Source organism: Phaenicophaeus curvirostris, chromosome 3, assembly GCF_032191515.1.
Source record: "Phaenicophaeus curvirostris isolate KB17595 chromosome 3, BPBGC_Pcur_1.0, whole genome shotgun sequence".
NCBI classification, from domain to species: domain Eukaryota; kingdom Metazoa; phylum Chordata; class Aves; order Cuculiformes; family Cuculidae; genus Phaenicophaeus; species Phaenicophaeus curvirostris.
Genome location: NC_091394.1, coordinates 30406387 through 30430746, shown reverse-complemented (window position 1 = coordinate 30430746; position 24360 = coordinate 30406387). Strand labels below are relative to the sequence as shown.

Sequence of the window (24360 nt, the reverse complement as noted above, 5' to 3'; positions counted from 1 at the left end):
CAGAATGACTTGACCTACAAGATAAAAAGAAAAAAGGTTTGGCCAGCATGTAATTTCCTGCTGCAGTAAAAAGAAAAATCTAAGTCCATTTCAGTTCCATTTTATTGCATACAACACAGAAACACACACAATAAAAATACCTGCTAATAGATAGCTATATAGTACACACACGCTTCAACGTGTGTAACGTGATGCCTGTCATACTCAGCATACATTAGCTGTGTAGGTAGTTAACTAACCTGAGATAAAACCACATACCTGTAAAAGCGCAATAGTACCAGAACGCTACACAAGTATTACCAGATAGGGTAAGATCTCACCTAATAGTTAAGGTTTCTGTGTTTTGTTTTTCTCCTAAGGCAGTGTTGATGTGTTGCTACAAAATACAAAACCAACACCTAATTCATATTACTAACTCATCATCTCAAACAAATAGGTGGAAAGAACAAGTTTCTTCATGCATGATTTCCCATCTAAGAAAACTTCTTGCTAGTAGCTTTACAATAGTAATAACTTTTCTCCTGTTTCTCTTCTCCCATAACTGAAACAGGAGGAAAAAAAAAAAAAAAGAAGGCAACTTAGATGGAAACAATCCTCCAATTCTGTCTGAAACTAGTAATTTAAATACATGTACTTCACAGCGTAAGTAGGAGGCATTTGGCCTTTTCAGTTCATGTTGGTTACAGTGAAGACCAGAATTTTCCTACTGTCCTGATATTAGTCAGATTGCAAGCAACAACATGTTTTGACCTAGAGATCAAAACACACAGGAACACTGACAGCAGAATTAGCTAGAAAGATTTTGTAGGGCTTCCGTAACAGGCAAGAACTTGGAGACAAAAATCATACAATGAACACTATTTGTCTATGCCAAAATCCATGCATTTAACCAAATTGTAAGTAACATTTCAACAGCTGGGATGCAAGGCTAGGAGTTGTATCTCTGCAAAATTACAGAATGACCCGAGTTGGAAGGGACCCACAAGGATCATAGAGTCCAACTCCTATTCCTTCAAAGGACAATGATGCTTTCTTTGCAGCTCAGGAATAGCAATATAACTACCGATATCCTTCTCAGAATGGTTTTAGAGATGATACAGAACCAGACGTCAAGAAACAAAAAAAAAACCACCATGATACAAGCACTCATTTGCCAGTCAATTGTAAACTGCTTGCTGCAAAACCCTCAGGAATCAGGTTTGGCCAGAGCAACTCATTCCTGCAGAGAGGTTGTTGCATACCCTGACCCTGTGTAATCCTACCACTATGAATTTGAAACATATATTCTCAAGTGGTAGTCACCTATGCTTCAGGACAAGCCCTGCAGACAGAAAGACCGTATCTAGACTAAATGGCAGATACACACTGCATCATCTCCTAATTTCAGGTTTCAGCAGGGGGATCAGACCAAAGCAGAATACAGCTCTCCTCCAGTCTGCAGCCAGGAGACCCATCCCACCAAGACTATGATATGAATTAACTCCTGGCATGTCTTGCCCCAGCTGTCTCAGAGAAGCGACAAACACAGCCAGAGGAGGAACTGAGGGCCATGAACATCAGGCAGCGTCCATCTCCACAGAGGAAGCCGTGGAGCACGGACTTCCCCATTCCCAGCCTTCGAACCTAAGCGAGCTTCCTTAGGGTAAAGGCGCCTCATTCAGGACTCGAGAGTTAGGAGTTCCCTGCACGCCCCCAGCGCACAAGCAGCGGACACCGCGCCGCGAAAGAGGAAAAAACAGCAACAACAACAAACGAAACGCCATGCAGCCTCTGCCGCTTTAAGAGAAAAAAAATCAAGGCAGATGCGCAAGACCCCCCCATCCCGCTCGCTAGCGGGCAGCGCAGCCCCCGCCCCCACCGCCCCCACAGCCGCCGCTCCCGCAGCCCAGACCTCGCCTCGCCTTTCCCCGGAAGCTTTGCCGGGATCGGGGAACGGCCCGGCCCGGCCCCGCCTCCCCCGTGCCGTGTGCCCGGGGGCGGGGGAGAGGCACAGCCCAGCCCAGCATAGCGCACAGACCGGCCGCAGCCTAGCCCAGCTGCGGCCCAGCCCCGCAGAGCACAGATACAGCCCAGCCACAATGCAGCGCAGCCCAGCCCAGCCGAGCCCAGCCCCAGCCCAGAACAGCTGAGCAGAGCACAGCCACAACCCAGTCCAGCCCCGGCCGCCGGGGAAAACCTTTGCAGCCCCCTTCACTCCCACCTTTAGGAGTCCTCTTAGTGATACGGGGCTAGGTGAACTAACAATTGATGACATTTAGCTTTAAAAGGGTAACAATTGTGTAGCTTTTTAGCAGAACAGAACCACAGAACCATTTAGGTTGGAAAAGACCTTTAAGATCAAGTCCAACTGTAAACCCAACACTGCCAAGTCCAAAGTTTCTTCCATCAATAAGGTTGTGCCTTATCCTCACCCCTCCCTCCCCAAAGCCAGAGAGAATGGACTAAAATTCCCGCTAAACACAGAGAAGTTATTTTCACTGCTAATTAGAAAACATTTAGACAAGATCGCAGATGATCATTTCCACGCTCCATATGTTGCTGCTGAGGAACAAGATCTCTCAACTGAACCACACTTTTAAAAAGCAACAAAAGAAATCATTCAACTTGTCCCATGAAAGTAATAAACACCTCAAAGATTATTTTCTCAATGTTCACCTACTCAGCACAAAGAATGGACTAACACTTAGGGGTAAACAGAATAGTAATAATTTAGCCGAAGCAACTGACACCTAAAGAATAGCAGAATAGTAGCCGCTCACACTTAAAGAACACACAGGATGACGGTTGTTCAGCTAAAGCAACATATTTCTATAATCCTTTATGGAGGAAGGGAGTCTGTTGCTAGATGACTTCTGATAAGCAAGACAAGTTATCTGAAACTGTGATAAGAGCGGAAAAGAACACTGACAAGAATGCCAGGGATCCGGAGAACATGGGTGCAGATTGAAGTTAAAGGGAGTTAAGACAGTTGGCCTTATCCTTGAGAGGTCACCACACAGGCACAAACAGGAAGAGACTCTTCTTGAACCCATTATAATAAGAAGCAGGGAAAGGTTATGAATATGTATAGGCTTTTTTAAAATTTTATGAGTATGTAACATTTTACTGTATAAAGCCAAGGCAAGTTGCACAGTGGGCACACATGGGTTTTTTTATGAGAAATAATTCTCCCGTGCATCTCAGCGCTGAGTAAACATACCTACTTTATAACTTCATAAGTTATAGAGTCATGATTCTGCATGTCACTAGGACCCGAGGGAACAGCAGGAAGATGTGCCAGGGAGGTTTAGGTTGGATATTGGTAAAAGTTTTCCTCACCCAGAGGGTGGTGGAGGATTGGAACAGGCTCCCCGGGGACGCAGTCACGGCACCAAGCTTGACAATATTCACAAAGCATTTGGATAACACTCTCAGCCCCATGGTGTGGATGTTGGGGTTGTCCTATGCAGGGATAGCAGCTGGACTCAATAATCCCTGTGGGTCCCTTCCAACTCAGGACATTCTGTGATTCTGTGAAACTGCTGCCACAGCCGGTGATTTCCCACTCTGCAGAGCTGATAGAAAATACCACCAGGCTGCAAGGGGTTGTTATTGGGGAAGAGTGGCTGGAAAGATGCCTGGCAGAGAAGGATCTGGGGGCTGGGGGTGTTTGTTGACAGCTGGCTGAACGTGAGGCAGCAGTGTGCCCAGGTGGCCAAGAAGGCCAATGGCATCTTGGCTTGTATCAGAAACGGCGTGTCCAGCAGGTCCAGGGTAGTGATTGTGCCCCTCTATTTGGCACTGGTGAGGCCACACCTGGAATACTGTGTTCAGTTTTGGTTCCCTCAGTACAAGAAGGACATTGAAGGGCTGGAGCGTGTCCAGAGAGGAGCAACAAAGCTGAGGAAGGGGTTGCAGCCCAAGTTTTATGAGGAGCGGCTGAGGGAACATATTGTTTAGCTTGGAGGAGGCTGAGAGGGAGACTAAGACCTTATCACTGTCTACAACTGCTTGAAAAGAGGTTGGAACTAGGGGGGTGTTCGTCTGTTCTCCCAAGTGACAGGTGAAAGGATGAGAAGAAATGGCCTCAATTTACAAGGAGGTTTACATGAGACATCAGGAAAAAATTCTTCACTGAAAGGGTTCTCAGACACTGGCAGAGGCTGTGGTGGATTCACCATCCCTGGAAGTGTTTAAAAGACAGGTAGATGAGGTGCTCAGGGATCTGGTTTAGTAGTGAACAGGTATGGTCGGAGTTGATGATCTCAAAGGTCTTTTCCAACAGTAAGATTTTATGTTTCTATGAATTATTTTTGAATTGGGGGTTGTTTTGGATGAAAGTGAGCTGTCACAGTAGACGGAGACTGTACGGGCTTGGCCTCGCCTTGTATGCCTGAAGGCCTGAGTGAGGCGAGTGGGTAGCCCTTACAGAGGTGTATTTATTAATTTTCTTTTTTTTACAAGAGAATCTGTGGAGTAGCATGTGAAGCTAATTGAGGTGACACAGGGGGCTGATGACGGGATGCGGAGGGAAGGCGAGGGGCTGGCCCTGGGCCTTGGGTCGGGGGGGGCTGGCCTACAGCTGCAATGCGAGGGCCTTGTCAGGAGCTGGACAGGACCCGGGTCTCACCACCGCCGGCTGGGAGAAGGCGCTAAGACCATGTCGGATCAGGGGTTGTCGTGAGGGTGAGAAGAGGGACTGTGTAATATCCCTCTGGATGGAGAAGGACAAGAAAGATATTGAGGTGCAACCCATGGATGCGTGAAACGTGCATCCTTCCAGCAAAGAAACCAAGCACCAAAAAGGGAAAAGGCTAACGTTTCTTTCTATCACAGCTGCAGCTCACGTCCATCTGGGTGTAGGACTCGGCTTGTGAGGCAGCAGCAGGAGCCGGCAAGCTAGGAGGCAGGGCAAGCCAGAAACGTGGGGTGACGGGAAGGGAGGCAGACCCCATGCCCACCACACCAAAGGCGGAATTGCAGACCAGGTCAGATGGTCAGCTACTAGTCCAATGGTCTCCACGCATAGTATCAAGGCAGGAAGGTACAACACGAGGCACAGCATACTTGCAGCATTGCTCGCACGTGGGCCAAAGCCAAGGCCAGAGCTTAAATTCAGCTCTCACGCCAATGGGTGGAGTTTGCATGGACAAGAGCCTCAGATGTGGTTTATCAAGACCGCTAGAGTCTTCGGTGTAGTCAGGGCCCTGAGGGAGCCGTGCATCAGTCCTCTCTGCATTGGTGTTTCCGTGGAGGCCTAAAAGGGGTGTGTTCCAGCCCAATTCCTAATCCAGAAAGTCAAGGAGCCGTGAGCCTGAGGTCTGTTATGATTGATGCCTTTTCAACAGCTTAGCCATGATAATTAATTACTTTCTGTTGGATGTTGTTTGCTGCACTGAACTTCACAAATGAGGAAGGTAAGAAATTAATGCACCATCTGAAAGATGGAAATATTTAAGCATTTTTTTTCACTTATGGTTTTCTCTGGTCTCGGTTCCAGCCTGTCAAAGAAACAAAACAGCACAGAAAAAAAACCCCAAGCTCTTATCTCTGTAGGCATGCTCTCCAGTTCTGAGATGTGAGAAAGAGAGGGATTGCTTCTTGCCTATATTTTATCAGATTTTCTGATTTTTTTCAATGCCATCTGTGTACTCTGATAAGACCATGTGGGTGCCTAGACAGCATTCAGCAACCATACAGCAGCTATTTGTTGTTGAAGTAGTTGGTGTGGAATGAAAAAATTAGGCTTGTTTATGATCCTTTTTATCTGTTTAGTCTTAACTTTTATTTGAAGAAAATTGACTGTTGAAAAAGAAATAAGAATACTGTACTGTGTGCTGTGTTGATTTTTCTTGTTAAGAGTTTAATAACTGAGGACTCTTCTTTGGTAAAATGTTGCAGCTTTTTAAAAACTTCACACGAAGCCTGTGGCGTGTGCCTGGATAATCACAGTGGAATTTGCTGCGGTTAGCCAGAACTGTCTTTGCTGACTGTTGTGAGCAGCAGTGTGAACACCAGATGCCTTAGAGGTAGCTGCTCTTCAGTAGTGCTAAGTGGGATATGGTATGACATAGCTTAGAAAATTAGATTCCTTTTTAAATTGATTAATTCCCTTTTGGCTGCACCTTAGGGAAAGGGTTAGGATTTGTCCACTTTTGTCCTCTACAGGGACTGTAGAGACTGACAGGGAATGAATGCTTACTTCAGTTTCTTGGATGCAACAAGAAATATCTTACATTTCTTGTAAGCCACTGACATCATTTCAGGTATTGACTGTTTGTAGGGGAACTGGCTTTTGACGGTTTCCTTTCACTTGAACATGTGATGACTTGGATTGTAGCAAGACAAAGGCTTCTTTCTGTGTGACAATTCAGAACACTAGCTGAGGAACCCGAATGCCTTTGTTTGTGTATGTGTAAGCAACGAAAGAATGTCCAGAGCAGCAGTTCTTTGGCTCTGCCTTTGAAGGGAGTTATATGCAGGGAACAGAAACTGAAGTACTGTTTTCCAGATTTAGTAGGCATGTGAACATTCCCAGCAAGAACTAATCACAGTACAACTAAAGGTGTAGGATAAAATGCACAGACAGTAAGTTCCTGTTTGTTTTTAAATGTTTGTAAGGCAATAGCACAAAGAAACCTCAGATAAGAGCAGAATGACACTATTTTAGATAATCATACATGCCCCCAAAATTTATGCTCTTAATGAGATATATCAAATGCTTGGATTCACAGCCGAGATATTGTGCACTTGAAGTGTTTAAGTAGCTCATGTGGCATATTCAGAATGTATCTGTTCACTAACAGGGAGATTTTTTTTTGCTCTGATCATTGAAAGGGTAACATTTTGGGTGTAAATGCATTGTGAAGTGGCACAGTGTTCTCTTTCCAGACCTCAAAACCTGCTCCAATAGTGATTGAAAGCTGTGAATCTCTCACTGTTTTGACGAATGGGTTATATCTCTATTTTTTTACACATATATATTTCTGAATCTTCATTATTGATTTTTAAAATTATGTTTAAATAACCTTACAGTTTCAAAGATAAGTCCTCAAATTATGGGAACTTGATAGTTCAAGTTCCATATGAAAGCTTTATTTAGCATGAGTGCATATACAATATAATATAGATGATGTAATGTATGGTATCAAGCATAGAATTTTAGTGACATGGTCCTGCGGTTATGAGTTTTTCCCACAGTCCCCTTGTCTCTGTGGGATGGCAAATGATGGAAAATAAGGGAAATAAAAAGCAGAAAAAAGAGGAGAGGCAGATAACAGGACAGAGGCCTGATGGTAGAGGGTGGAACACTGAAAGGAATATGCAGGTGGAAAAGAAGTAGAAAATAGAGCTGATCCTAAAAGTGACTTGTTTTTCTGCTGAACGGTGCTGAGTAACAATATATTAAAAAATACTGGGAAGTTCCATTAGTATAGGAAAGTTGGTTTAATTCTTACTTCTCCTTGATTCTGAATGAGATAGAAGAACTTGGAGATTTTCTGCTGCATATTACAACTTCTCTAATTAATATAAGACAGAACAAACATTACCCTCTGGATTAAATTCCTACTCTGAGACAGACATAAATTTATAAGGGATCCTTATAAAGATCTAATAAAAATGTACCTCTGTTAAGCTCTAGTAACCAGCCCCTAGAGCTATGAAAGCCTATTATGCCATATAGAAGGAGGCAGAAAAGAATCCTTCTGCCCACCATTATTCTTATTTTAAATGAATTTATAAATACACTGGTTAATGGCCTCAATTTTGCTTCTGCATGTTATAGTAGATGATGGGTTTTGTTTGCAAAATTGTAATTCCTGTTGATGTTGACAATAGTGGTACTTGTATTAAAGCACCAAAATCCACTTTCTGAATTGCTGTCACAAGAGGACTACACAGTAGAATATGCTTATTATTAAATTCATAATAGATTTTCCAATGGATTAAGCCAAGCAACTGCCCTTTGACAAAAGGAATAGTTCAAAAGCACTGAGTGCTAGAAGCCCAGGAGAAGCAGAGCTTCTATAATTGATTCTGATCAAAGAGGGGGCGCCATAAAATTAAACCCTAAATGTTTTGTTTTGTAGAACTGGATTAGTGTGTCTGAGGACACAATAACCAAAGTTATAGTACATACCTAATTTCTTATTTCATTGAAATTTTACATTGGACAAGACTGTTGTTCATTAATTGATGAGCTGCCTGGCTTTAAAATTTGTCAAGATGTATGATACATTCAATCTATTTATATTGCCACAAAGTGATGAAGTACATTGTTTTTCAAAGTAACTTTAGTGGCCCACATAATCTAAAATATCTGAAGGGACCAACTGTGATCCTGTTAGCAGCACCAAATGTGTTTAAATGTGTGTAGGCACTCTTCCAAAATCTACCTCTACTATAGAGGTAGAGGTCTGCATAAGTGTGGGCAGTCTTGAAGTTGCAGCTCAGATGCCAGAGTGTTCGGAGTTCTAACTGTTCAAATATTTTTGAAGCACCTCTTGTGGTTTTTATAGTCCCTGCTCAGATGTATGATATCAGAACTAAACTATTACCAGTGTCACAGCCAACTTACTTAATATTAAGTGAGAATATCTTTACGGCAGCAGTGACTGCAGCTAAGTGTTCCATAAGATTTTATTTTTCTGTTTATCCTTGTGTGCTTGTTTTCATATCCTATACTCAATATTATAATGGCATGGATGCTACTCACACCACCCAAGAAACTTCCTGTTATATTGAAAAAAGCTGCTGACTTGATGCAACCTGAGCAGAGGAAAATTATTTAAGCAGGAACGTAAATTGTGAAAGACTCAAAAATCATGAACAATTAGAAAATTATTTTTACCAAGTTAAGCACATGACAAGAAGAAACAGATTTATATGTTGTTTTGTCTCTCTTCATATTATACTTTCTTTGAGTGTTATTCAAGTGGAAAGATATCATTAAAAAGTCCACCTGCTATTGCACCAGGGAGGGGCCTTGCTAGCAGATATTGATAGATTCAATGCGTTCTTCTGTAGATGAAAGTCTGCCACTTACTGACCACCTTCAACAGCTCAATTGTACTTGAGCGCACAGAGATCTTGGAAGATTACCATCAAGAACTGAAATTTGCAGGAATTTGGCATGGTTTCTGCTTGAGGAAATTGTTATGTATTGATTTGTGATGTTTCCTCATGACAGAACTTTGTGAATAAGTGATCTACTCTTTCAAATTATTTTCTTGTTTGAAAATCTTGGGCGAGCATATAAGTAGAAATGTAGCTCACAGACAGATTCCCTACTTTTAAAAGAGACTCCATATCAGTGACTTAACATCGGAAGTGTATTCTCCATCACAAGCTCACTTGCTGTTGCTAGGGCTACTGTTCCTGAAGGTTTGTTGCTTCTGATCTTAGCAGTTATGACTGTACAGTAACCCATAGATTGTTAGCTTAGTACAGTAAATGTCAATGGCACACTGCTCACAGAGGCTGTGTGCAGCCTTTGAACACCATGGTAAGAATGATTCTTACTGATTCTTACTGGATTTCATAGGCTACAGAAACCTTTGTTATTGGGGAAATTATTCTTAGTTGAAATACCGGGAGTTTTGTAACAGAGGAGATAATGGACTATATTTTTTATCAGAGTTAGAAAACTTTGCCATGATGCAGATGAGCAAGACGGGACCTGTGATCAGCATTATCCATGAGGAATCCAAGAAACCAGGTAGGATGATGTCACTCCCAGTGAGTAAATTGGTATGTCTTCATAAATTCTTATGTCTTAGTGATCTGAATATTATCAGCTTTATGGCACCAACAGTAACAAATAAGAATACTAGTGATAGAGTCTTAAAGTAAACAAACTTGAGTCTCTAAACTTTCCAAAGCAAATGGAATGGATTATACTGAATAGACGTCCTGAAGATTCCTGAAGCTGAAGTTTGCTTAAAAATGTGTACAGAAAGCAGTAATTTTAATAGTGTTTTTTTTTAATCATAGGGCTGTTTTTAGAAGTAGTCTTTGGAATACAGATCTTAGTAGTTCCATGAATTCCAATTCAATAAAATATCAATTTATTTTGTGTAAAAGATACTGTCCTCAATGCATTGGTAAATGACACCAAATTACATCAGTCAGTAGTCACCTGCAACTTTAGTCACAGAGGTGAAAAAAATAGCTTGGAAATGACTGTAATTCTGTAATACTTTCATATAAAGAAAATAATTGTCAATGAGAATGAATGAGCTTTCTTAGAATCCCTAGAACTAACCTGAATGCTTTTGCCTAGTTAAACCAGAACTAAACCCCTGGAACTTGTACAGGCTCAAGAGAAATTCCAGTAACCGTATTACAAGTTGTATTTCTGTTGTTAGTTCTGCAATTCCAAAACATGGCAGAACTGAATGCAGCAAAATGCCAAAGCAACACAATATCTGATGGTGTTTCTGTCTGGATGGGGAGCAGAGAAGACTAAGGAAATGGTGAACTTGCCTTCTGGAGGCCAGTGCTGCCTTGTACCGTTTAAAGTGAAGGTTCTGACACTTTCCATAGAATGATATTTCACAATCCAGTACATTTCCATGCCAAGTTTTTTTCTTTATATTCAGCCAAAATTTTCTTTCTTATCTTTTCTATTAATCCTAGTTCTCCTCTCTTATCTCTGTTTAACCCTACACAATCTCTTCATTACTTTGCTTTTACCTGCATTGCATACTTGGAAAAAAAAAAAGGAAAAGGATGGAAATGCAAAAAAAATGGAGGAAAATAGAGAGAAAGTGAAATACACAAAATGTGTTTCTTTTATCTAGGTTTTTTTAGAACTCGCTAGGTAGGAACATGTGAAAAAAGAATAATAATATTTACAGGACATCAGTAGGATATGGGAGAAAAAAGAGGAATTGAACATGAGGTGGAAACCACATGAAGTAATTTGCTGAGCTTACAACTGTCTTAGAATATCATTGTTTTCTGCAGTGTATTAAAAAAAAAGGAAACGTGATAAAGAGCTCAGAATCTTGCAGCTATGTTGCGATTACCAAGTACATCCCTGTTTTTTTCCCCAGTGTTTTTCATGCAATAAGATGTTACTCAGTTTTCTTCACAGCAAAATTTTCCTTTGAGCCTCTCTCATTCCTTCTCTAATCATCAACTACTCTCTTACATTATTTTCAAGAGGGTTTTGCCAATAACTTTTACTTTTTGTTCTATAGTATTGAAATCAAAAGTTTCTACCTGGCTGCTGGAGTCTAGAAAGACTGAAAGGAAATCTTTAATCTTTCCTTTCTCTTTCCATACCTTAGCTTTTTAAAGAAAAATCCAATATCCCTCACATTAAACAGGTGAGATTCTGACAGGTGGCTAAGAAGACCATCCCGTCGAGTCATAAGGTTGAAAATTGACACTCTTGCTTTCTAGGCATCGCCTCAGAGAGGAGCCTAGGTGCAGCTAAATCCATTTCTTAGTCCCAGACTTGGCCAACAGTTTATGACTAAAGGATTGTTTATGTGCCTATATGTGGTTTTGCCACAAGTCAGAATCCAGTTACCTGTGAGAGTCTCCAGGACTGGTACACACAAGGTTAATATGTGTACTTCGCAGCCCAAATGTGGCAGCCGGCAGCCGCTTGCAGCAGTGCCTGTCAGAGAGACAACTTCACCATGCTGGAGGCAGTAAGTAATTTAATTCAAGTGGTAGATTAAAACTAATTTGGGATTGCCTTGATAAATTCACTTGCTGCGTTAGCACTTAAGACTTATAACCAGCTAATGATTAGCATAAATATATATATATGTAACAAGTAACAGTAAAAACTTGAGTCAGTAGTTATTTTCCTAGGGAAACATCTGACAGAGTCAGATGTGCACAATTCTTACCAAGGTATTTCTTGGTGGAGGAAGAGAGGTCCAGGCCCATCAGCCATCTGTCAGGCGAGGTGGTCATTTTCTCTTTCCCAAAGAAGGGGTTTTCAGATATTGGTTTTATACTTTTTGAAAAACTCTTTGATGCCTCTTGGCAAGGTAGGACTGAGTAAATTAGTATGTGTTGATTTGCCCTTGGCAAGGCCACTTGTGTTGTTAGAAGCCAAGACTTGGTGGTTTGCCACCCCTTTGAGGCAAGGAGCTCAGTACATGCTTTTGGGGCTGTTTCAGCTCTTAACTGAAACAACATCAGTCTGTGAGGCCTCTGTCTCACCCCAGGTGTCACTTAGTTGACATGAACATTAGACCACTACCCAATCTATCTGTTTTACCAGATGCAGTTGTCCATTGCCGGTCACTCCCTCTTGCCAACCCCTCTCTTTTGCAAAACCAAGCTCTTTGCCATCCACGGGGCCTAGCAAGTCTGTTAGACCACACCTGGAAACTGCTGAGAGGCATGGGGGAGCCAACAACTGGAATGTGAAACATTTTAGTGCGTGTTGGTATGTAATAACTTAACAGTACACAACCATAATGAGGAACAGTGGAAATAAATGGAAACCTGACCTTCAATATTATAAGTCTGTTCTAGTTAGTTAAAATCAGATTCTTCTTTATCTGGGAATGGTAGGAAGACCCTTACTTTCTGAAGACTTTGACCATAACATGCATAATCCTGTAGTCAAAATATGGGGAGTTGGGCTGACATCACTTACTTGCTTATAGTGTTCTGTGTACTAGGTTATGTGTTCAGGATAAGCTCTTCTACCTGGAGTTTTGCAGGATGAAGTTACAATATGGAAACTTATACAGTTGTCTGTGTGCACCTCTGCTGGCACTGTCATCCTCCAAATAGGAAAACCAGCCTTCCTGTAAAAAGATGTCTCTCTCCTTCCACAAAGGGAAGCTATATAGCAAAAATATCACATCATGTTGATTACTGGTGTGCACTCCAAAGCTGTGGTGTCGCTTCATTTCTTCTTTCACTGAGTACTTCTAGATCACAGAACCACAGAATCATTTAGGTTGGAAAAGACTCTTAAGATTGTTGAGTCCAACCGTAAACCTAACACTGCCAAGTCTACCACTGAACCATGTCCCTGCATGCCACATCTACATGTCTTTTAGTCACCTCCAGGGATGGTAACTCAACTGCTTCCCTGAGCAGCCAGTTTCAATGCCTTGTAGCCCTTTCAAGTGAAGAAATTCTTCCTAACATCCAGTCTGAATCTCCCCTGGTGCAGCTTGAGGCCATTTCCCCTCATCCTATTACCTGAGAGAAGAGACCAACACCCACCTGCCTACAACCTCCTTTGAGATGGTTGTAGAGAGCAATAAGGTCTCCCCTCAGCCTCCTCTTCTCCAGGGTAAACAATGCCCATTCCCTCAGTTGCAGCATGGCACAGCACAACCTGTGCCTGCTCAGGCTAACTGTCTTGTGGATCCCTTACTCCTCCATGCACAGGGCACTGCCAGTTATGGAGCTGGGGTAGGAATCAGAAAGGGGAAGATAATTTGCTGATTTGAGGTGCAGAAGTTTCTACAAATAGCTTTAAAGTTGAAATGTGAGTCTGAAAAAAGGCATGCTTTTATGCTCAATTCAATGTAGTCAAAGCTCAATGAAATTTATTTTAACTAGTGACAGTCATGTTAAAAGCAAGAAAAATAACATATACAATATAATACATCTCCCTTTTTACTAGGGACATTAATTGTTCATTTATGAATAGACAAATTCTATTTTTAAATGCAAATTTCCATTTTTGTTAGCTTCTAAACTTTACAGAACCTTACATCATATTTTCAGAATTTGCAATTTTATTATCTTCTGTGCTCCAGTTGATAATTTCCTTACTTCAATTTAGATTGTTCTTGTAAAATGATGAAATCGCTTCATCTCTTTCTCCTGTCTACAAATTGTTCTCCTTTTCTATTCGCTTCCATGTCTTCTTGGCTCTGCTGCCAAAACAGATATACAGAACATTTTGTGCACAATGTAATAGAGTAAAACTGTATGCTCTTTTGGAAACATTTGAAGAAGTAAACTCTCAAAACTTCTTGAAACAACAGCAAAAAAACCCCAGAACCAACAAACAGTTTGCATTCTAATATAATTCACCCATTTTTCAAAATGTTCTGTTCAAGTATTTTTCCTCTGAAACCTTTCCCTAGCAGCTGTTTGAGGACCATGGTACTGGCGCAAAGAAACCAAATACAGTAGCAAGCCTAGTGAGGGATTAGGGAAGGTGGTCGTGGTCTGAGGTACTTTGTAACTATGTGGTGCCTCAACAGAATTCCGAGGACGCTCTGCTAGTCCATATTTCAAACTGTGCAACTGCAGAGCAAAGTCGCTGTTGGTTTTGTAGGGGACACAGAGGTGGGAGTTAAGAAGGAAATGTCACATGGAAGCACAGATTGAAGACTAAAAGTTTGGCCATTCATCCAAGGGACACAAGATAGAGCTGCTAATCTCTGCTTTCAAGGCAGCTGTAAAATGTATTAATGGTCCTTAGGATTTCTTCTGAATGTTTTGTAGCCCAAGTCCTTTCATGAGCTTTGACCTTGGCTGATCAGCAGTCCATAAATACTTCACGAACAATCAGAGAGTGGTGAAGAGACTCTTAGAGACTCTGCTGGGCTGTGTCCAGTGCCACAAGCTGAAGCCCACTTCTTGTAGCTCCTCGCTTTAAAGCCAGGTACAGATTTTGCTGTCATATCAGTAGTAGTGTGAAAAATTAGAAATCAGGGGATAGTTACGCAGGCAACAAATGAAACCATGAACTGCTCTTTCTGACCACTCCACCTGGACTAGAATCTGGTGGGTTTGGGCTGGACAAGTTTTAAGAGCCCTTTTCCATTTTCTAGGTGGGGAGACTCACTTTACTTTTACTGAAAAGACTGAGATGTACAAATTTCTATCCAACTGTTACCTGAATGGTTGCCTTAAAATTTGAGAACATTTTTGCATGTGGATTTCTTTTCGTCCAAGCTGGTGTATTATGAGATCTTGAAGAATATTTGTCTACAGAAAAAAAACATATGCATAATTTCTTAATTTCAGCTACAATTTCAGGAAAGGCACTCTCAGTCTGATATGTGAACTAAGTATTACATTAGTGAAAGTATCAATGAATGCATCAGGTGACTCATGTCACTTCTGAAATACAAGCTAGTGTTAAATACACTTTCTCTCTAATACTTGAAAGACCATTTGTAAACTTGCAGCATTTCCATTGGGCATTATCTTCCAAATGAGGCCACTCTGCCATGGACATCCTTGACTCGAACAAAGTGAATGTTTCTATGTTGAAAATCTTCCCAAAGGTAGCCATTGCTTTTACATTAAACAAATTCATTATCCAATCTCCTTTTTTATCTCTGCTTGTGAAAGCACTAGGTGCAAGGCAATATTATGTTTCTGTGCTTGGCAGTTGATTTTGCATCACAGTATAGAATCATAGAATCACAGAATCATTTAGGTTGGAGAAGACCTTTAAGATCATAAACTGTAAACCTAAGATCATCCAACTGTAAACCTAACACTTCTGAGCCCACCACTAAACAATGTCTCTAAGCCCCACATCTTTTAAACACTTCCAGGGATGGCGACTCCACCACTTCCCTGGGCAGCCTCTTCCAGTGCTTGACAACCCTATCAGTGAAGAAATTTTTCATAATATACAGTCTAAGCCTCCCCTCATGCAAATTGAGGCCATTTCCCATTGTCCTCTTCTTCTATTGTGTGCTGCTTAATGACAAACTGTTTTCTATAAAATTTGGTTGAAAATCATTCTGCTTGTTTTCTGTTAATTCCAGATTAATTCCATTAATTCAAATTACTAGTTGCACAAGAATACTAAAATTTGCACTTTATACACAACATGTAAATATTACCATAGTTTTCCGTTTGGCCGCAAAATATTTTTTTGTCAAGCTGTTCCTTCTGCTTAGAGTATTTTCTCCCATATGGCTCAGGTGCTCCTGAAAAGAAGGGTGGTGAAAATGGTAATAGTTGTTCTTACGACAAAAATGCTAATTACCTGTTTTTTAAAAATGCTCCATCCTTTTTTAGCCTGGGAGTTTGTTAAGGCATGTTCTTTCTGTGCTCTGTCTACTAATCTGTCCACATTTAACCAGTGCAAACATTCAAAGAAAAACCTGCAACTCTTTGTCCCTGAGATAAAGCAGCCATGTTGGGATTCATTTTATTTAACTTGATTAATCTGAAAACAGGAGTTACTCTGTCTCAAGTAGGTTCCTTTTATTGGAAATTAAGACAGGGAGGCACCTCTAGGTGGAGATTCCACCAGCCCAAGAAAGATGAAACTGACAAGAGGAATTCCCTTTCTTAAATTAGAGTGACAGAAATTATTTACTACGAAATTTCTTGATAAAGTGACAGATGAAAAAACACAATGATCAAGAGAAACTGTGGAAATGGAGCAGTAGAAAGGCAAATAAACCCCAAGTGGTGTACTAGATTGTGTGAAACTATATTAGCAAGTTAAAAATAAAGCACAAGTTGTAAAATTACGGGTGTTTTTGTAACAGACTGCCAAAAAGAGAGACAAGACTCAGAATTCCACCTGTAGGCTTCTTGTCGAATTTGTGACTTAATACTCATACAGGGATCAGTATGTTAGTGCACATCAGCACATCATTGCACTCTTTGTTGGACAGAGAAACAAATTCCTGCTATGAAGGTTGCTAAGTTAGGGTTCATGAGTATTCTGTCAACTAATTGTAAAGCTTCACAAAGCTTTACATTTCTGTCTGTGGGTGTTGCTGGAATCTACTTATGAAAATTGTACTGGGTCAAGTTTACTCTTGCCCTGATTTAGGCATAAATAACTTGTTTCACACCTTCGGGGATAAAGCCCCAAAACAGCACAGTGCAGTCAGGTATATTTTATGCTTTTAAGAATCCTGTGTAAGCAGGAACCCACCTGTAGAGCCATTGAACTGTGGTTCTTGGGTAGCAGCGATACTGCGATAAACTACATATACTGATCTTTGAGGTTTTGAAGAATCAAAATTAGCCCTTCTTCCATTTTCTCTCCCATAAGGATTAGAAGGAGCACTCTCATTGTTCTTTCTCTGAGCCTTTTGTTGGTATTCTGATTTTACTTTGGGTTCTGGAGTGTGAATTCCTAGAAATGAAAAAACAAACTTAAAGAAAAATGTGCCATTGCTGAAAAATTGCCTTATGGCAGGAGACTGGAGACTGGAAGACAAGATTAAAGAAGATGTTATTTGTAGATAGCCCAATCAAAATATGCGCAGTTATTTTTATTTACCACAGTGTGTTTAGCAATGAGAAGCTGATGCTGAAGTGTATTACCTCTGTTTTCTAAGGATGTACAATCTTTTCTCAGAATACTCTCTGTTGATCCTCTCCTTTCTGAAGTATATCCTTCTCTTTTAGTGTTATTAATTTTTGCAGGTGTTGTATTGCCATCACCTGGAAAGGCAACAGTAAGAATGCTTTATTTGCTTGTGTGTAAACACAGAGAATGGCCAGTCTCTTCCTCCCACCTCTGTGAGCTAGGGATTAGTCTAGTGCCATTTCATTTAGCCTCTTGTTGAAAGGAGAATTCCTTTCTCTTTTTTTCACTTAGTTGGATCCTGTCTAGTGTAACTGATGTATAACTCCCGTGTTCTCTAGGAAAATGCTGTAATATACAGGTTGAGGACAACCATGGCTCCAAAGTAAAGAACTGGCTACAAATTACTTGCTCATTCTTTAGCTTCTCACTTTTCAGGAACGATCTTTGAGAATGCTATCGATTAAATTTATGATATTTCTGAGACGCATATCATCCTGGTATCTAACACCTCTGAGAATTCTGTTGAAGAAATGCTTTGTGGAAACATCTTTATCCTTTTCCTCTGAATGTCTCTGTATTTGCAGGCTGCTTCAAGAGCAGCCATGAAAACAACCCCCTCATCCACTACTCTTCCCCAGGTGCTGGCTACCTACATGGATACATCCTTTCTCTATTCTGCATAGGAGGTATTCGGACCTCTGGAACATCCATGGCTGAGGCCATGGAGACCAACACACTCTGAAGGACATCTTCTGGCTGCAGTATGAATTACTTCTTCTGCCTGAAGCATCTGGCTACATCCTTTACTCAGGCAGTTCGTGAACATAATAAAATACCAGAAATACTGAGGCTAAAATTGTAGTAGGGGTGGTTGCCTATGTGAGCCCACTTCAAGCTACAAGCAGAACCTCACAAGGCAAGTTGCAGTGTAAAGTAACCACAGTGCTCTTCCCCTGCCCCCTGCTGCTCTGCAGGAAGATGTGGCTTTGCCTGTTCTTCCTTTTCTCCTGCTAGTATCAATAAGCACTTTTTGTTCCTTTCAGTTTATTCCAGAAGGCAGCGGAAATTCTGTACTTCTGCTGCAGTTTCTGGGGTAGCTTAAAGCCCATATCTCTCCTGGTTTTCTTTTTACCCTCAAACAGCAAAGTAATAATCAGGTGAAAAGTTACCTACCATAATCAGATTGACACATTTGCTACACTGCCAAATATATTCTAGATTTTTTTTTTGTGAAAAGGATGGAGCCCATGCCTCAAGGTACTCAGGCGTAGATATTTCAATTTGCTATATGTGCCTAGTTCTTAAGCACACTTTACGAAGTGTCATGTTTTTTCCTTGACTGTGTGTTTACAGGTTCTCTTAAGGACCACGGTCTGTGAGATGCAAGCTACATTCAAGTCTGTTTCTTTTGCTGGAAGTGGAAAGTGCACAGCCCCTCACAGGATCAAACCCATTGGCTTCAAAGATTTTGATAACTCAGGAACTGGGCAAGCTCACAGTGAATCTAGCAGAGCATGCCGGTTGGCTAAAGGAAGCAAAGCTGGGTCATGAGATACGACAACTGCTGTTAAAAGAAATCTCACTGTTAATGAGAAATTTCACTTCAGATTGTTTTGATGCAAAATATTTCATGTCCACTGCACTTGCAGAGAAACAGAAATAATCTAATCTGAGAATTAGGAAACAGAATAATGAAGTTCCTTTCTCAGTGGAATACTTTAATGTAATTGGTTCTTTTTCCCAGGGTAATGGCTCACATCTTTCCCCTTCAATAAATGCATTCCTCTGTGCCACAGAGCAAATTCCTCGTAAAGGAAAAGAGTCTCCCAAAGTTATCCATACTCAAGAGCACCCTGGGAAATGAGACCAATGCAAAGAGTTTGCTCTTCTTAAAACAACATTAGGTTTTTCACTTAAATGAACTAAAACGTGGAAAGAATATGATGAAACCAAATAACTGAGTCATTAAGGCTCACAAAAAAAATTTAAAGAGTCCATTGAAAAAGTTTTAAATAGATATGAATATGAACAGAGATTTAATTATTGAATTCTCTCTCAGTGGTAACTATTACTGACAGTGAAGAACATTGCAAAGAATAACACATAGGAAAAGCAATAGCACGTACAATCCATTTGTACTGTGCAATACAATTCTGGAACTATAAAATGCTTACCAGTTTCCTCAAAGCCAGACCAAGCATCCCTAGCTTGGGACTGTATTATTTTGCAATGACAGAATAAGGAGGGGAAAAAGAATACTACACCAGTTATTAGTATTTTTAACACTAGCAAATATCTTTGAAGAAAAAGGATTATATACCATAACTGTTAAGTACATTCATAGAATCATGGAATCAATCATTAGGTTGGAAAAGACCTTTGAGGCCATCAACTCCAACCGTACCTGTCCACTACTAAATCATATCCCTAAGCACTTCATCTACCCACCTTTTAAACATCTCCAAGGATAGCGACTCAACCACCTCCCTGGGCAGCGTCTGCCAGTGTCCAATAACCCTTTCAGTGAAGAAATTTTCCCTAATATCTAATCTAAACCTCCCCTGATGCAGCGTAAGGCCATTCCCTCTTGTCCTATCACCTGTCACTTGGGAGAAGAGACCAACACTCACCTCTCTACAACCTTCCTGTAGGTAGTTGTAGAGAGCTATAAAGTCTCCCCTCAGCCTCCTCTTCTCCAGGCTATACAACCCCAGTTCCCTCAGCCTCTCCTTCTACGACTTGTTCTCCAGACCCTTCACCAGCCTCGTTGCTTCTCTCTGAACGTGCTCCAGAGCCTCAATGTCTTTCCTATAGTGGGGGAACCAAAATTGAACACAGTATTCGAAGTGCGGCCTCACCAGTGCTGAGTACAAGGGCAGAATCATTTTCCTTGTCCTGCTTGCCACACTATTTCTGATACAAGCCGAGATGCTATTGGCCTTCTTGGCCACCTGGGCACACTGGTGGCTCGTGTTCAGTCGGCTGTCAGCCAACACCCTCAGGTCTTTCTCTGCCAGGCAGCTTTCCAGCCACTGTTCCCCAAGCCTGTTGCGCTGCACGGGGTTGTGCCACAAAGGACATTCCTCAACGATAATGACATGAGTCTAATACGGAACTCAATGAAGCAAAACCAGTGTGTCTTTATCAAGATAACTGGTTGTGCAGAGGGATTAGCTGCAATCATACAAGAGGTAGGATTGCAGCTTTGTTATTTCTCTATATGATGGTTTGTAATCAGCATAGAGGACTTTTTTTTTTTTTTCCAGTATAATCCTAAACCAAACAGAATCGTAAGCTGTGGTTTTGGTTGTTATAATTAGTAGTGCAGCATGAGAAAAGGTCTCTAGAACATACAGAGCAAAGGATAACTCAAATATAAACTGGTGAAGCTTAATGTGTGCATATTCAGTTACTCTGTTTACATCACAGGATGTGCAGCAATGAGAAGCTGATGCTAAAGTATATTACCTCCATTGCCAAAGGATCTATGAGCTCTTCTGGATTTAGTCTCTGCTGGTCCTCTTCTACCTGTACTCTGTCCTTGTCTTTTTGTGGTATTGATTTGTGTAGGTATTGAGTTTCCGTCACCTGGAAAGGCAGAAGAAAGAATGTTTTAGCTGCTTGTGTGTAAGCAAAGGGAATGGCACTGCTGTTCTCTTCCTCCCACCTCTGCAAGCTAGGAATTAGTGTAGTGACATTTCCTTTAACCTTTTGCTTTATTTCTTTCTTTCTATTTTGCCAGTTATTTGGATCCTGTCTAGTGTAAATGATGTGTAACTCTCTTGCTCCCTAGTGAAATACCATATAAATGATGGTCAAAATATATCAAAACATCTGCAGAAATAGCTTCTCAAAACTAAATTCAAAAGAGACATTTCAAATGCAGAAATAAGAAAATTGTTTTGCTCAATTCTGTTGAACAATTTAGGCTGGCAAAAGCAGTCAGTCAGAAAATCATGACTTCAAGTGTTTGTAATAAACAGTAATATTCTTTTTATTAAAACTAGCAGGTCTTGATGACTGATCTGCCAATCACTCTGGTGTCTTGTTATAGTAAGAACATAATTCTGTCTTTTAAACTGGCATTACATTATTACTTGTTCAGGAAAATCATGAATACAGATTCTTATTCAGACGTCGCGTGGTCAAGAATGAAGGAGAAACATAAAAAAGGAAGTGAATATTTATTATTATACAACCATGTATTTATTTCATCTAAATTTAGTTCTATATAAGTTCGATGCATTGCTCCATTTCACTATCGTTTTACGCTCTTTGTAATATATTCTCTTTATTGTAACTAAATATAAATGAGGGGAGGAGAGGCAAACTCTGTCATAGTTTCTCCCTGTAAAAGTAATTTTAGAAGTGGTAAACGGTCCAAGAAGTACTTACCTTTGTGCATGTCTGTCTTGGTAGCATCCAAGGTCAGTAACTCCTTTTCTTGAGGTGAAGAGACAGTTTTTGTCTGAGGTGAAAACACAGCTTTTCTTGACTGGCATTCATAAGGGCACTGAATCCCATAATACTCTCCTAAGCGTACCCCAAGAAGGAAAAAACACCAAAGTTTACTACAGTGGCATGATTGCTGTTTAGGAAAGAGCAACTCATTTCATATTTACCAGATTTATAGCATATTTCCTTTATTGCTCTTTCCTCTTCGAGATCTGCTGCAGTCTTAGGTACCCTATTCAAAACACCTGTAGGAAATATTTTTGCAAGATTAGTAGGTATCTATCCAAACTTTCAACAATTCTCAGTGATCAAGTACCATAATGGATTTCTTTTCAGTAATTTTTTTTTTCCTGTCTAAATCCTGTCCTTCTGGATGGGAAAATGATTCCTTAATATTAGAAATTTCCAAGCACAATGGAATTGCAGTTACAACTCAGATTAAGAAGCTAGTGTTTGTTGATTTAAAATTATTCAAAAACATCTTCAGTGCTCATTTTCAAAATAATCCTTCTTTTATACTCAAAGGAAACCTTCTGATTGCAGGTGTCAGCAGGGAGTGCTTGTCACCAAACCTCTGCCCAAAATGACTGTCCTGTAATGTTTGCCGGCAGAGCTGGTGCACCGAGTGCTCCTTCTGCGTCTCAGTCAAGGCTACGAAGATTAGCAAAGCCCTCAACGTGAATGGGGCTCACTCAAACTGAAACTGAATTCGGAAGCACATACAGGCAGTCCTGCCAGCCAACATGAAGGGCAGGGGGAAAGTGAAAAGCAGCTTGCAGCAGCCTGAGAACTGGCACAGTAATTTGAGGGGTGCACTCATGAGAGTGCCCAAGAAAGATGAAACTGACAAGAGGAATTCCCTTTCTTAAATTAGAGTGACAGAAATTATTTACTACGAAATTTCTTGATAAAGTGACAGATGAAAAAACACAATGATCAAGAGAAACTGTGGAAATGGAGCAGTAGAAAGGCAAATAAACCCCAAGTGGTGTACTAGATTGTGTGAAACTATATTAGCAAGCTAAAAATAAAGCACAAGTTGTAAAATTACGGGTGTTTTTGTAACAGATTGCCAAAAAGAGAGACAAGACTCAGAATTCCACCTGTAGGCTTCTTGTCGAATTTGTGACTTAATACTCATACAGGGATCAGTATGTTAGTGCACATCAGCACATCATTGCACTCTTTGTTGGACAGAGAAACAAATTCCTGCTATGAAGGTTGCTAAGTTAGGGTTCATGAGTATTCTGTCAACTAATTGTAAAGCTTCACAAAGCTTTACATTTCTGTCTGTGGGTGTTGCTGGAATCTACTTATGAAAATTGTACTGGGTCAAGTTTACTCTTGCCCTGATTTAGGCATAAATAACTTGTTTCACACCTTCGGGGATAAAGCCCCAAAACAGCACAGTGCAGTCAGGTATATTTTACGCTTTTAAGAATCCTGTGTAAGCAGGAACCCACCTGTAGAGCCATTGAACTGTGGTTCTTGGGTAGCAGCGATACTGCGATAAACTACATATACTGATCTTTGAGGTTTTGAAGAATCAAAATTAGCCCTTCTTCCATTTTCTCTCCCATAAGGATTAGAAGGAGCACTCTCATTGTTCTTTCTCTGAGCCTTTTGTTGGTATTCTGATTTTACTTTGGGTTCTGGAGTGTGAATTCCTAGAAATGAAAAAACAAACTTAAAGAAAAATGTGCCATTGCTGAAAAATTGCCTTATGGCAGGAGACTGGAGACTGGAAGACAAGATTAAAGAAGATGTTATTTGTAGATAGCCCAATCAAAATATGCGCAGTTATTTTTATTTACCACAGTGTGTTTAGCAATGAGAAGCTGATGCTGAAGTGTATTACCTCTGTTTTCTAAGGATGTACAATCTTTTCTCAGAATACTCTCTGTTGATCCTCTCCTTTCTGAAGTATATCCTTCTCTTTTAGTGTTATTAATTTTTGCAGGTGTTGTATTGCCATCACCTGGAAAGGCAACAGTAAGAATGCTTTATTTGCTTGTGTGTAAACACAGAGAATGGCCAGTCTCTTCCTCCCACCTCTGTGAGCTAGGGATTAGTCTAGTGCCATTTCATTTAGCCTCTTGTTGAAAGGAGAATTCCTTTCTCTTTTTTTCAGTTAGTTGGGTCCTGTCTAGTGTAACTGATGTATAACTCCCGTGTTCTCTAGGAAAATGCTGTAATATACAGGTTGAGGACAACCATGGCTCCAAAGTAAAGAACCGGCTACAAATTACTTGCTCATTCTTTAGCTTCTCACTTTTCAGGAACGATCTTTGAGAATGCTATCGATTAAATTTATGATATTTCTGAGACGCATATCATCCTGGTATCTAACACCTCTGAGAATTCTGTTGAAGAAATGCTTTGTGGAAACATCTTTATCCTTTTCCTCTGAATATCTCTGTATTTGCAGGCTGCTTCAAGAGCAGCCATGAAAACAACCCCCTCATCCACTACTCTTCCCCAGGTGCTGGCTACCTACATGGATACATCCTTTCTCTATACTGCATAGGAGGTATTCGGACCTCTGGAACATCCATGGCTGAGGCCATGGAGACCAACACACTCTGAAGGACATCTTCTGGCTGCAGTATGAATTACTTCTTCTGCCTGAAGCATCTGGCTACATCCTTTACTCAGGCAGTTCGTGAACATAATAAAATACCAGAAAT

The 24360-nt window shown here is 40.7% G+C and overlaps 1 protein-coding gene across 1 annotated transcript in view; it reads right to left on the bottom strand.

Annotated features, from left to right (window-relative positions):
- Positions 1-6163: 6163 nt before the first annotated feature.
- LOC138718875 (ovalbumin-related protein X-like) overlaps positions 6164-24360 on the bottom strand; it is a 114863-nt gene continuing 96666 nt past the window's right edge. The window contains exon 8 of the transcript XR_011337151.1: positions 6164-6176. The gene's annotated coding sequence lies outside the window, so the exon portion shown is untranslated. The remainder of the gene's footprint in view (positions 6177-24360) is intronic.